This window comes from Artibeus jamaicensis, unplaced genomic scaffold, assembly GCF_021234435.1.
Source record: "Artibeus jamaicensis isolate MK-2021 breed Jamaican fruit bat unplaced genomic scaffold, CSHL_Jam_final scaffold_666, whole genome shotgun sequence".
Taxonomy (NCBI): Eukaryota; Metazoa; Chordata; class Mammalia; order Chiroptera; family Phyllostomidae; genus Artibeus; species Artibeus jamaicensis.
In genome coordinates, this window is record NW_026522053.1 from 2,128,264 (window position 1) to 2,142,771 (window position 14,508).

Consider the following 14,508-nt stretch of genomic DNA (forward strand, 5'->3'; position numbering starts at 1 on the left):
GGTAGCGTGGCCGAGCGGTCTAAGGCGCTGGATTAAGGCTCCAGTCTCTGCGGGGGCGTGGGTTCGAATCCCACCGCTGCCAAGACGGCGAAGGCTTTTGTCCCTACTGCCTTCGCACCATACAATTTTTCGTCATTTTCCGGATATATTAGCGCCCTCTACCGCCAGGCCTAGCTAACTGACAGGCCCGCACGGAAGAGACGGTAGAGTGGGCGGGTCCAAGCGCGTGAGCGCAAGGCATTCTGGGTAACAGGAAACGCGAGGCCCAACCCCGCTTCACCCACGTGTCCGCCGGAGTTTCTCCACTAGCAACATGGCTGCTCCCTGAACGGAGAAGTCGGTGCCACCACTTCTGCAGACTGTGGGAACCTGGGCCGTTGCCGCTGCCGGGGCGCGGCCGCCGCGCAGAGGTGAGTGCCGACGTGTCAAGCCCCCCGCGCTTGAGTCTCCGTGTACTGGCGAGATGGGTTGGGACTTGTATCGCCGAGTAGGCCAATAGGCCCGCGCTGAGCTCAGGGGCTTGGGGCCACCAGGGTTTCGGGCTAGAGTACCGGCATCCTGTCCCAGGAGACCCAGCCGGCCGCGCATTCTCACCTCGACCTAGGACTCTGGGAGGACGCGGCCTCTGGCGGTGACTCAGGGTCCAGCTCCCGTTCCCCATCTGGCCCGGATCTCCTACCGGAGTACCAGTCCGGAGGTAGCTGGTGTACCACCCTGGCAGCCCTAGACTGTGGCTGTGTGGGGGACCTGACCACCCACAAGGGATGTTGGGGCCGCGGCTCGCCCTGATGGTAGGGGGAGGGTACCAGACCGCAGTCCTCTAGAGGGTTCACATCAGCCCCTCCTGGCGCGGATTCTGTGTTCTTTCTCCGGCCACCGCTCGGCGTTCAGAGGGAGACCGCTGTGTGCGCTGGCCCGGCCCTGACCGTTCGGTGGGAGGCGTTGCTATTGAGCACTTAGGCTACAAGTTAAATATGAACGGTCCTTCTCTTGTGCTTGCTCCGAAGTCTCAGCAATGGCTCCAGTTCTTCATCTGTGAAATGGGTTCATATACCTATCCTACCTCCTGGGGGTGTGGTAGAAGCCGAATAGAGTAAGACCGGCGAGGGGAGCCCCAGCGTGCTGCCTATGACACTTTGCTACATCTCTGACCCTTTTAACAATGGAAGAAAACAGATTGCCAAGTAGTTTCCACGGGTTACATTTATTACAATATTTAGTGTTTACTGTGGTCCTCTGGAGGTCTGTATTTGTTACCAAACGTTTCAGGGATGAAAATTAGTGGAGGTTACCAAGACGTGGCAGTTCCAGCTTGTAGCATGGTGTTCGGCAGCAAACGTGGGATTTGAACCTATGCAGTTGTGCTCTAGAGTCCAGACTCTTGCCCACTGTACCATGCTGACTTTTCTTAAGCAGGAGTGCAGTGCAATAGGTAAGAAAGAGAATAAGGACATCAGCTAGACCCAGGTTTCTGTACTGGCTCTGCCATTCGTCAGTGCTGTGACCTTGGCAAGTTACTTATTCTCTGAGCCCGTTTCCTCGTTCCTTGTTTGAGGATGATAAATTTAAAAACTTTAAGAAAAAGTGTTGATTTTTAGAGAGAAGAAGAAAGAGAGAGAGAAACATCGATTTGTTGTTCCACTTAGTTATGCATTCATTGTTGATTCTTGTATGTGCCCTGACTGGGGAGTGAACCAGCAACCTTGGTGAATGTCCCAACTTTCACTCTAACCAAGTGAGGTACCTGGCCAGGGGTGGAATGATAAATCTTGAGTTATAGGGTTATTAAGACAATTAAATGAGAATTTATGTGAACTCCATAGAGAAGGGACTGGCTTTCATTTAGGGCTAATTAGTTCTTCTAGTCTCCTAGGACAACTCTGCCTTTAACAAAGTTGGAAACAGGAGACTCAGTTTTAGGGGCATAGAACCAACTAGAAGCCTTGCCTTGAGACTGTTGGCCCTGGGTCCCTCTCCCCCTTTACTACATTATATTTTGTCAGTTCAGACCTCTCCAGCTGCCTCTAGTAGCTGGAGAACTTTTGAAGTTGCTTCTGCTTTTCTGATTGGTTGACAGGTTAGGTTCCTGGGTACAGCATAGATGGACCCAGCTGTGGACTTCAGAGACCTCCTCTGCTCTGGACCTCCTCTTAGCTCTACCTGGTGTTCTTGTCCCCTTTCCATTCGTTAACCCATTCACTCTTGGGGGAAGTTTCCTGTGCCCAAGGCCATGGAGCCACTGCCACAGTATCTTATTGCCACAGGACACCCCGTTGAGGCCCAGGTGGACACTGTTGTTGTGGCACAGCTTGGCTTCTGGTGGCTAGAAGCACCTCCCGCCTGGGTCACAGCCCTTGTTTATTCTCCAGAGTCCGTGAGGCCCAAACCTTGAGTCCTGCCCTTCTGTGGGGGCTGAGTTAGGCTTTCTGGGTTCAGGTTTTGTGACTGCCTCCTTTCATGTACTCAATTGCTCAGTTATTCTTTGTATTATATTACCGTATTTTGTTGTGTAATGACCACTTTTTTTTGCCCAAATTTTTGAGGAAAAAAATAAGGGTGTGCATTATACATGGGTAGTGCCTGAAATACCTTGTATCTGTTCTTGTGTTTTGTAATTATTTGTTACATAAAACTTCTTTTACCATACTATGTTTGAAAATAAATGCTAAAATAACTTTATATTTAAAAAATCCAGTATCTAAATATAAATAAATAAAATTGGATTAAGAAATTAAAATGAAAGATTTTTTTTTCCTGAAAGTTTGGGCCAAAAACATGGGTGTGCATTATACGTGGCAAAAATACAGTATGTTTACTTCATGCTGGACACTGTTCCAGGTATTGGGAGGACACTGTGAATTTAAGAAAAGAGACACAGTAATCCCTTAACAACTTGATGAAATACATGTATTATAATTTTCTCCACTTTCTGGTTGAAGCACAGAGGCCCTGATGGAGTTTATATTCTACTGCAAAAGATAGACATAAGCACATAAGCAAATAGACTAGTTAGTTGCAGGTTGTGAGAAGAACCACAAGGAAATAGAACAGGGAGAGGTGGTAGTGACTGAGAAGGGGTTTGGGGTGGGGGTGCTGTAAGATGGGGTGGTCAGGGAACCTTTCTCCTCCTGGTGGCCGCCTGGGTAAGTGGATGGTGAGGGAAAGGCAGGGCATAATCATGCAGGGCCTTGATTCCGTGGCAGGGGCCACGGAAGGGAGTTTGGATTTTGTTTTGTGTGACGGTTGAAGGGTTTTTGGCAGGGGAAGGGGTGATGTGATTTACTTTTTCTTTTTTTTTACAAGGACTACTCTGGCTTTTTCTGGGAAGATTGGCGGTAAGAAGGAGAGGGGCTATAGGAAAACATGATGAAGCAGTACTTTTTAAATTGCAGGTCAAGATATATTAGTGAGATGTGAAATCAACTTCGGATATTAATTGGCATTTTTAATTTTAATGCGTAGAGAGCTTCACATAGAGTAGGGACAAATATGCTTGTTAAACCTTCTTTAATTTGTTATGTAATTGTATATATGTTCTGGGTTATTTATATGAAATAGATTTCTTACTATAGGTCTTAGGCTGAAAACTTTGAAAGCCACTGAGTTGGAAGGGCTGATGGAAGGGTGAAGGAAGGTGAAAACCCCTGTTTTTACCCTGTCAGATGTCCGACCTGGAGGGACCTGGAAGGAGGATCTCCTCTGTGACTGGGGGAAGGCCAGCAGAGCCCAACAATGGCTGAGAAGGCCTGTGACTGGGAATGATTGCATCTTGGTTAACTCCCAGGCCACACCTGCAAGTCCCCAGTCTTTTAGTTGTCCACAGAGCTAGCTGAAGAGAAGGTAGGTACTTGACATCTGTGGCATTTGTCACCCAGTGCAAACGGATGGGGTCCTTGGCCCTCCCATCCGTTGCCCCCTGTCTGGGCCTTAGAAAGCACCTACAGCTGTGGATTTGGGGCTCCTGGTTTTCACCCAGACTAATATCACCTAACTTGTTGCAGTGGCCTGCTTCCCTTTTGTGTCTGGCTTTTTATCCCCCACCCTAAGATTGTCCTTTACCCAGATTCTTGGGTGCTCCGTATTAAATAACATTCCTGTGCTTCATTTATTCAGACAATAAATACGTGTTGAGTGCCTGCTCTGTGCTAGGCACTGGGAGTACAGCAAAACACAGAATAGACCAAAATCTCTGCCTTCCTGGAGCCTTACAGCTTAGTGGCAGTGGGATGTGGGGACAGATAATAAATACAGAGCTATACATTGTTAGTTGTGATATATGCTGTTGAGAAAACCAGAGCAGGGAAGGGGCAGAGTGCAGTTTTGAGTTGGGTGAACAGGGAAGGTCTTAGTATGACGTAACATTTGAGCAAAAACAAGAAAGATGAAGTAGGAAGCCATGCTGTTATCAGGTGGTAGAGAGTTACCAAGCCTCAGAAGTACAGCAGGAAGGGACAGGAGAGAAGAAGGAGGCCTGTGGGTAGTGAGGCCTGAGAAGTAAAGGCAGGGAGGAAGGAGGTTTGTTTCTGGCCTCTCAGGGGATGGTAAATACTGGCTTTTATTCCGAGTGAGATGGGAGGCCTTTGAAGATGGAGGAGTGACATGATCTGACTTGGTTTTCAAAAATATCACTGGCTGAGGGTTTGAGCAAAGATTGTTTGGGACAAGGGTAGAAGCAGGGAGAGTATGAGGCTGTGGCTGTAACACAGACAGAAGGTGAGCTGGCTGCACTGGGGAGGCAGTGGGAGTGTCCAGGTCCCAGACACACTTTGAAGGTAGGTAGAACTGATAGGATTTGCCAGTGTGGGGTGAAAGGAAGAGACTCACCAAGAATGATGCCAGCATTTTGGCCTGAGCAATCTTAGAGTTCAGAACACGTATCTGGAATAAGTGAGATGATTTCACATGATGGCTGAGACAAGGGTCCTAGATGACATTGATTCCCATGGTGAAGGTATTATGCTAATTTACATATTACATAGTTTAAGTTTAAGTGTTAAGTAGATAAGACAAAGATTGTGCTGGTCTTACCCAAAAGTAGAGGTCTTGGGGACTGCTGAGATGTGAGGGTACCTTGGTGCCTTGCTAACTATCTCCTCCCTTTGGGCCTATGGAGGGTCAGTCCAGCTGAATGACTCACCCTCCATCTTGGAGACCTCAGGTACTTTAAGTGCTTCTTGTTGTTGGAATTACTCCTTTGCTCTCATTGCTCCTCCAAATCCTTCTACATTTTAAGGCCAAGTCCTAACACTCACTCCCCAGCAGGAACACCCCTCCCCTCCCTCCTCTGAATAGAGCTGCTGTTGCCTGAAGTCCCTTGGCCTGGCTCTGAAACCCAGTCAGTCGTAGTGGTTGCTGTGTGGCTTTGGGTAAGACACATAAAATGTCTGTGAGTTCCAGTCTATTCATGAAATGGGGACAGTTAAGTCACTTCACAGGATTATTCAATACACTAGAGAAAAGTATTTAAGAGGGTTGTTTTTCTACACATATAAAACTACCACAGAGAGGAGAGTTTTCTCACTTTGGGTTGGGCTTAAAGTCAACTTGAAAATCAAATATCTGAGAAGTTCACCTTTAAACTCTTGGGACTGTCTGCTGTTTCTGTTTGACATCTGAGTCTTTTAAAATTTATTTTTATTTTTCAGTTACAGTTGACCTGCAGTATTATTTTATACTAATTTCAGGTATCCAGTGTGGTGGTTAGACATTTACATAATCTACAAAGTGATCCCCCCTAAGAAGTCTAGTACCACTGGCACCAGACCTAGTTATTATAAGATTATTGACTGTATTCCCTATGCTGTACTTATATCTTTGTGACTGTTTTATAACTGCCAACTTGTACTTCTTAATCCCTTCACCTTTTTCATACACTCCCCCCTCTCCTTCCCCATCCCCTTTGGTAACTATGCTTTGGTCGTGTGTTTCTCTGAGTCTGTTTCTATTGTGTTTGTTTGCTTTGTTTTTTAGATTCTACGTGTAAGTGAAATCATAATGGTATTTGTCTTTCTCTGACTTATATCACTTAGTATATAGCCTCTAGGTCCATCCAGTTTTTTCATAAATGGCAAGATTTTATTCCTTTTTATGGCTAAGTAATATTTCATTGTATATACTCGTATGTACCACATCTTCTTTGTCCAATCATGCGTTGATGGACACGTAGGTTATGTTCATATCTTAGCTATTGTAAATAATGCTGCAATGAATAAAGGGGTGCACGTATCTTTTCAAATTAATGTTTTGGATTTCTTCAGATAATATCCAAAAGTGGGATTGTTAAGTCATATGGTAGTTCTGGTTTTGATTTTTTGAGGGATGAAGGGCCTCCAAACTGTTCTCCATAGGGGCTGCACCAATTTTCAATTCTACCAACAGTACATGAGGTTCACTTTTCTCCACATCCTTGCCATCACTTATTGTTTGGTTGATTTGATGGTGATAGCCATTCTGACAGATGTGAGGTGTTAGCTCATTGTGCTTTTAATTTGCATTTCCCCAATGACTAGTGATATTGAGCATCTTTTCATATGCCTGTTGGCCATTTGTATATCCTCTTTGGAGGAATATCTATTTAGGTCATATGCCTATTTTTAAACTTTGATTGTTTTTTTGGTGTTAAGTTTGTATGCATTCTTTATATATTTTTGGATATTAATTTCTTATTGGATGTATTGTTGCTGAATATCTTACACCATTTGGTAGGTTTTTTTCATTTCCTTAATGATTTCCTTTACTGTGCAAAAAATTTTTAGTTTGATATTTCTTGTTTATTTTTTCTTTTGTTTCCCTTGCCTGAGGAGACATAGCCAAAAAAAAAATATTACTAAGAGCGATGTTTTATGGGTTTGGATCTTACATTTAAGTTTCAATCCATTTTGAGTTTATTCTTGTATATGGTATAAGAAGGTAGTCCAGTTTCATTCTTTTGCGTGTGTCTTTTTAGTTTTTCCAACACCATTGATTAAAGAGACAGTCTTTATCCCATTGTATATCCTTACTTCTTTTGTCATAGAGTAATTGACTATAGAGGCATGTGTTTATTTCTGGACTCTTTCATTTGTTCCAATGATCAGTGTGTGTTTTTATGCCAGTTCAGGCTGTTTTTATTATTATAGCCATATGGTATAGTTTGATATCAGACATGGTAACTACAACTTCATTCTTTTTTAAGATTGCTGTGACTATTCAGGGTCTTTTGTAGTTCCATATAACTTTTTGGATTATTTGTTTTAGTTCTGTGAAAAACACCATTGGTATTTTGATAGCAATTACAATGAATTGATAAGATTTCTTTCAGTAGTATGGACATTTTAATTATGTTAATTCCTCCTACCCATGAGTGTGGTATATGCTTCCCTTTATTTGTATCTTTATTTTTTTTCCTTTAACATCTGTTTAAAAAAATAGATTTGTGCTTTTTTAAAACAAAAGATTTTATTTATTCTTTAGAGAGAGGGAGAGAAACATTGATGGTTGCCTCTTGCATGCCCTCAACTGGGGACCTGGCCTGCAACCCAGGCATGTGCCCTGATTGGGAATCGAACTGGTGACTTTTTGGTTTGTGAGCCTGTGCTCAACCCACTGGGCCACATGAGCCAGGGCTGTCTTATAATTTTCTGAGTATTTATTGATTTTAGAGAGAGAGAGAGACATCGATTTGTTGTACCACTTATTTATGCATTCATTGGTTGCTTCTAGTATGTGCTCTGACCGGGGATTTAACCTTCAATCTTAGCGTATTGGGATGACATGCTAACAAACTGAGCTACTTGGCCAGGTCCTAGAATTGTTTTTCTTCCTTCCATCCTCCCCTCCCCTCCCCTCCCCTCCCCTCCCCTCCCCTCCCCCTCCCCTCCCCTCCCCTCCCCTCCCCTCCCCTCCCCCCTCCCCCCAGGATATGTTTCTTGATTTTAGAGAAGGGAGGGAGAGAGAGAGAGAAACATCAGTCATTTGCTTTTTGTATACAGGGATCAAACCTGCAACCCAGGTATGTTTCCTGACTGGGAACTGAACTTGCAACCTTTGGGGGCACAGGACAGTGCTCAAACCAGCTGAGACACTGGGCCACAGCTAGGATTGTTTTCTTAATTTCTCTTTCTGATAATTCATTATTGGTATGTAAAAATGGAACCAATTTCTGAATATTAATTTTGTATTCTATTTACTGAATTGGTGGAATCTTTAGGGTCCTGTATAGAGTATCATATCTGAAGAATTACAGTTTTACTTCTTTCCAGTTCAGATGCCGTTTATTTATTTTTTCTTTTCTGATTAGGCCTTCCAATACTACGTTGAATAAAAGTGGTTAAAGCAGACAACTCGGTCTTGTTCCTGATTTGAAGAAAAATGCTTTTAGTTTTTCCTCGTTGAGTATTATGTTAGCTGTGGATTTGTCATATCTGACCTTTATTATGTCGAGGTATGTTCCTTCTATTTCCACTTTGATGAGTGTTTTTATTATAAATGGATGCTGGATTTTGTCACGTGCTATTTTTGCATCTGATGATATTATATGTTTTTATCCTTCAGTTTGTTTGCTGTTATCATGTTAATTTATTTGTGGATATTGTACCAACCTTGCCTTCCAGTAGTAAATCCCACTTGATTATGGTATATGGTCTTTTTCGTGCATTGATGGATTTGGTTTGCTAGTATATTGTTGAGGGTTTTTGCATGTACGTTCATCTGGGATTTTGGCCTATAATATTTTTCTTTGTAGTGTCTTTATCTGGTTTTTGAATCAGAGTAACACTGGCTTTGTATTAAGCTTGGGAGCATTCCCTCCTCTTGAATTTTGTGAAATAGTTAGAGAAGTGTAGGGGTTAATTTTTCTTTGAATATTTTGTAAAATTTTCTGACAACTTCTGGGCAAGGACTTTTGTTTGTTGGGAGTTTTATTACTGGTTTGATTTTTTAAAAAACTATTTTTTTAACTATATTTTATTGATTATTCTAACACAGTTGTCCTGATGTTTGCTCCTTAGCTCCACTCCACCCAGCACTCCCCACTCCCTCAGGAAGTTCACCCACCATGTCCATGGGTCATTTGTATAAGTTCTTTGGGTACTCTATTTCTTATACTTTACATCCCCGTGGCTATTCTGTAACTACCTATTTGTACTACTTCTTTTTTAAGATTTTATTTATTTATTTTTAAAGAGGGGAGCGGGGGAAAGAGGGAGAGAAACATGTATGGTTGCCTCTTGCATGCTCTACACTGGGGACCTGGACCACAACCTAGGCATGTGCCCTGACTGGGAATTGAACCAGCGACCCTTTAGTTTGCAGCCCATGCTCAGTCCAGTGAGCCACACCAGCCAGGGCTATGTGTACTTCTTAATTCCCTCACCTCTTCACCCATTCTCCTGCACCCACCTCCCATCTGGGAACCATCTGATAACTAACATCTGCTGCTTTTAAGATTCTCTATTTATCTTTAACCTTGGGCATTTTCATTATGATGTATCATGGAGTAGGACTCTTTGAGGCCATCTTTTTGGGGACTCTGTGCTTCTTGACTTGCATGTCTATTTCTGATTTCTTGCTCTTTAACTTCTCCTTCTGGCAACCCTGTGATGGAAATGTTGGAATGCTTGAAGTTGTCCCAGAGGCTGTTTGTAGTATCCTCATTTTTTAAAATTCTTTTTTGGTCTTGTTCCATGAACTTGTATTTTTCTTTCTTATGTTCTAAATCATTGATTTGATTCTCTGCTTCATTGACTCTACTGGTGTTTCCCTGTAAATTGTTCTTTATTTCAGTTGGCATATCCTTCATTTCTGACAGGATCTTTTTTAGGTTGCTGCAGTCCTCACAGTTCCTTGAGCATACTTATAACCAGAGTTTTGAACTGCATGTGATAAATTATGTACCTCCACTTAGTTTAGCTCTTTTTCTGGAGTTTTGATGTATTCTATCATTTGGGCTATATCTCCTTGTCTCCTCGTTTTGGCAGCCTCCCTGTGTTTGTTTCTGTGTATTAGGTAGAGCTGCTTTGACTCTGTCTTGGTAGCATGGCCTAATGTAGTAGGTGTCCTGCGGGGTCCAGTGGCACAGCTACCCCCATCACCTAAGTTGGGTACTCAAGATGCGCTCTTTGTGTGGGCTGAGTACACACCCTTCTCTTGTAGTTGAGCCTTGGTTGCTATTGGCAAGTCAGTGGGAGGGATTTACCCAGGTCAGTTGCAAGGATTGACTGGGATCTCTGGCCACCAACCTCAGCCCTCTCTGGAGGACCACCTGTGCCAGGGGCAAGGAAGTGGTGCTGTTCTGATGTGGTATGTAGCTGTCCACTGGGTGCACTGGCACTAAGGTTTCCTAGGTGGTGCAGGCCAAGGTCAGCCCCCACCTGTTTTTGCCTAGGGCACCTTGCCTGAGATATAAAGTAGGGGTGTCGAAATCATTTTCACCAGGGGCCACATCAGCCTCACAGTTGCCTTCAAAGGGCTGAATATAATTTCAGGACTGTATAAATGTAACTACTCCTTAACAGTTAAGCCAGAGCTCGGCGCAGGTGTCAGGCTGGATAAAACAAGGTGGAGGGCCAGAATTGGCCTGTGGGCCTTGTGTTTGCCACCTGTGCTATAAAAGCAATCTGAGATGGCTGCTACTTGTGCTGGGCTTAGAGATTCCCAGGCGAAGCCAACTTGTGAACATAGGCTGGCTGCTGCTTGTTTGATAGTAAGTTGTGAAGCATGAACCAAAACCAGGCATTAATATGGAAAACCAGCTTGGGTGGACCCATATGTTGGGTGGGGCAGAGCCTCTGCGATCTCCAAGGCTGATCAAACAATGTTAGCAACGTGGATGGAGTCGCAGATATGGCACCAGCTTACTGGCTCTGTGGGGAGAGGTTTTAGCAAAAGGACAATGGCTTTTTGCTCACCCTGATGTCAGATACTTCCGTTTCTCCCTGTATACCACTGGTGCCACTCAAGCTGCTAACCTGGTGCTGGAGCTCAGAGGAGGTGAGTCCATGTGTGGGTTCTTTAAGAGGAACTGCTTGGGTTTCAAGTTTCTTTTACCGACACAGTCCCCTCTGGTTTTTGCAGCCAGAAATTGTGGGACCTTATCTTCCTGGCACTAAAACACTGGGCTGGGGGGACTGGTGTGCCTGAGACTCCTTGCTCTCAAGATATCCCTCCCAAATTTTTATCTGTTATACATGGATGTGGGACCAGCCTGTTCCTCATCTATGTCCCTCCCACCAGTCTGGGTGGATGTGGTTTCTTTAATTCTGTAGTTGTCAGATTTCCATTCAACTCAATTTCTGGTGGTTCTGAGTGATATTTGTTCTGTATTTTAGTTGTAATCTTGATATTGTTGTGAGAAGAGAGCTGTATGTGACTATGCTGCCATCTTGACCAGATGTCCTGATTTGATTTTGTTAGTAGTTATCAGTCTGTTTACATTTTCTTGAGTCAATGTTGGGAGGTTGTACATTTTAGGAATTTATTATCCATTTCTTCCAGGTTGAACAAAATGTTGGTATATAATTATTGTAGTTATTTGTTGTGTCTCCTCTTTAATTTGTTTTTGTTTATTTCCCCCTTTAAAAAATTAATTTGGTTTTTGGTTAAAGCTTTATCCACTTTATCATTTCAAAGGACCAGGTCTCAATTTCTTTGATCTTTTGTGTTTTTTAGACTATTTCATTTATAATTCCTTCCTTCTACTCACTTTGGACTTTTTTTCTTCCTTTTTTTTAAAGTTCTACAGATATATGATTAGATTAGTTGTTTCTTTAACTAGACGTTGAATTTTTTGTTTCTGGAACTAGGCTATGAATTTTCCTCTTAGAACTGCTTTAGTTGTGTCCAGTAGATTTAAGGTGATTGTAATTTCATTAGTCTCAAGGTATTTTGATATCCCCCTTTATATTATTAACCCATTCATTGTTTAATAGTGTGTTAATTAGCATCCATGTGTTCCTGTGGGGGGTTTTTTCTTTCAGTTTTCTTGTAATTGATTTCTAGTTTCATACCATTGTGATTGGAGAAGGTACTTGATAGGATTTTTGTCATCTTATATTTATTGAAACTTGTTTTGTAGCCTGTCATGGTCTATTGTGGAAAATGTTTCAGGTGTACTTGAAAAGAATGTATATTTGGCTGCTTTGGGATGAAATGTCCTAAAAATGTCAATTAAGCCTATTTTGCCCATTATGTCACTTAGGGCCACTGTTGTCCTGTTCATTTTCTGTCTGTATGATCTATCCATTAATGTCAATGGTGTTTTTAAGTCCCTTATGACTTTTTTTTTTTTATGGTCAGTCTCTCCCTTTATATCCATCAATATTTGCTTTATATATTTTGGGGGCCCAATTGGGGACATATATGTTTATAAGAATTACGTCCTCTGGCTGTGTTAATCCCTTTATCATGAAATGCCCTTCTTTGTCTCTTGTTACAGAGAAGACAAAGATCCCTTGTTTTAAAGTCTGTTTTATCTGATATATGTATTGATTATTGCTACCCCAGTTTTTTTCCCTCATCTGCTTGAAGTGTCTTTTTCCTTCTCTTTCAGTCTCTGTTGTGTGTTTTGGTCTGAAGTGGGTCTCTTACAGGCAGCATGTGTATGGGTCTTATTATTTTTGATCCATTCATCCACCCTGTGTCTTTTCATTATAGCATTTATTCTATTTACATTTAAAACAATTATTGATAGTTATGTAGTTATTGGCATTTTATTGTTTTCTGATTGTATAGTTCTTCTCTCTTCCCTTCTTGTTTTGTCTTCAGTGTTGATGACTTTCTATAATTTGGATTCCTTTCTCTTTATTTCTTGTACAGTGGTACAGACCTTGATAGTTGTTAATTTGTTCCAGAAATCATGATGAGTGCCAAAACCAATGTGTCCTGAACAGTGAAGCACTTTATCTTGCAGGGCAGTGTTGTGACTCATAAAAGTTCTACCAAGTGGGATGAGTCCTGAGCAAGCACCTACTGCTGAAACATTTTTTCTTGTCCAAATGCAACAAATACAAGGTTTGACAAGTTCTGAAGCTGACTACTGAGATGTGACTGTATATCTCTTGTAGATTTTTGGTTCATGGTTATGAGGTGCTTCATATATATATCAAACTATGTTTATAGAAGTCTATTTAAATTGAGAGTCACCTAAGTTCAAACACATTCTAAAATTACTACAGTTTTTACTCTTCCCCTGTATGTTTGTTTTAGTCACCATTTTTTTTACTTCTTTTGTGTGTTTCTTTTAATTTATTGTTGTAATTACATATGATCTTAACTAATTTTGTTTTTTAACCTTGGTACTAGCTTTATAGTTGGTTGAATCAACTGCTTTTATTGTGCTGGCCAAAGAGTCCATTTCATTTTTTCCATAAAATGAAAGACACTTTTTTTTTTTTTTCATTTTCAGTAGTAACTGTTGATTTGGATATTTTGAGCATGTGTGCTCTCTCTTGTATGGTATAATGTTGATTGTTCTCAATTAATGTATCAGTTTGATTACTACCAACTTCCACTTGTCTGCCCTACTGTGGAGCATCATCCAGCAAGAAATCTCCAACATGAAACTTCACAAACCGCTTTCGACACGTTAGATCAGTCACAGCACCTTCTCTATATATTGCACAAATCTTTTTTTGTGTTTCAGTTGAAGTTTTACCTTTCTTGAAATAATAAAGTATAATATGCAGAAGATATTTTGTATTTTCTTTCATCTTCAGTATTAAAATGGCTGCACAAAAATTCACCGATTTTGATGTTCTTTTTTTAATGCATAGTGATAGGACACCTGCCACAATACAATGTAACCAAATTGTTTCAGATGAAATTAAAAGCAATTAAGACTACTAGAACCATCTTATGGGAAAAAACAAATGAACTGTTTGGCCAACCCAATACTATGTGTTTGCCTTTGTTAGTAGGCAGTTTTCCCACCTATATTTTCTTACTCATATTTCCTATGTTTTCTTTTCTACTTAAAGAAGCCCCTTTAACATTTCTTGTGATACTAGTGTAATGGTGAACTCCTTCAGTTTTTTCTTGTCTGGGATGTTCTTTATCTCTTTGATTCCAAGTGATAATGTTTGTTGAGTAGAGTAGTCTTGGTTGTATGTAGTTCTTTTCTTTTTTTATAACTTTGAATATTTCATACCAATTCTTTCTGGTCTGCAGAGTTTCTGTTAAGAAATTAGCTGACAGTCTTGTGGGAGTCCCCTTGTACATAAGTAACTGCTTTCCTATTGCTGTTTTTGTTTTTTTTGGTTTTTTTAGATTCTCACGTTGTCTTTAACCTTTGGCATTTTAATTATTATGTTTCTTGGTGTGGGCCTCTTTGGGTTCATCTTGTTTGGGTCTCTGCACTTTCTGGGCTTCTATGTCTTGTTTCCTTGGACAAGTGAGGGAAGCTTTCCATTATTATTTCTTCAAATAGTTTTTCAGCCCTTGCTTTCTTCTTGGGAGCCATATGATGCAAATTCTATTACTCTTAATGTTGTCCAAGGGGTCCCTTAAACTATCGTCATTTTTTAAAAAAATTTT

General features: G+C 41.5%; 1 protein-coding gene and 1 non-coding gene across 5 annotated transcripts in view; both read left to right on the top strand.

Annotated features, from left to right (window-relative positions):
- Positions 1-82, top strand: TRNAL-AAG (transfer RNA leucine (anticodon AAG)). Its single transcript has one exon. It is a non-coding gene; the product is annotated as a tRNA-Leu (tRNA).
- Positions 83-295: 213 nt separating this feature from the next.
- POLR3E (RNA polymerase III subunit E) overlaps positions 296-14,508 on the top strand; it is a 41,322-nt gene continuing 27,109 nt past the window's right edge. Inside the window, exons 1-3 of one of the 4 annotated variants that reach the window (XM_037141197.2) lie at positions 296-410; positions 3,663-3,840; positions 8,279-8,422. The gene's annotated coding sequence lies outside the window, so the exon portion shown is untranslated. The remainder of the gene's footprint in view (positions 411-3,662; positions 3,841-8,278; positions 8,423-14,508) is intronic. The other 3 variants (XM_037141198.2, XM_037141199.2, XM_037141196.2) reach the window with 3 other exon arrangements.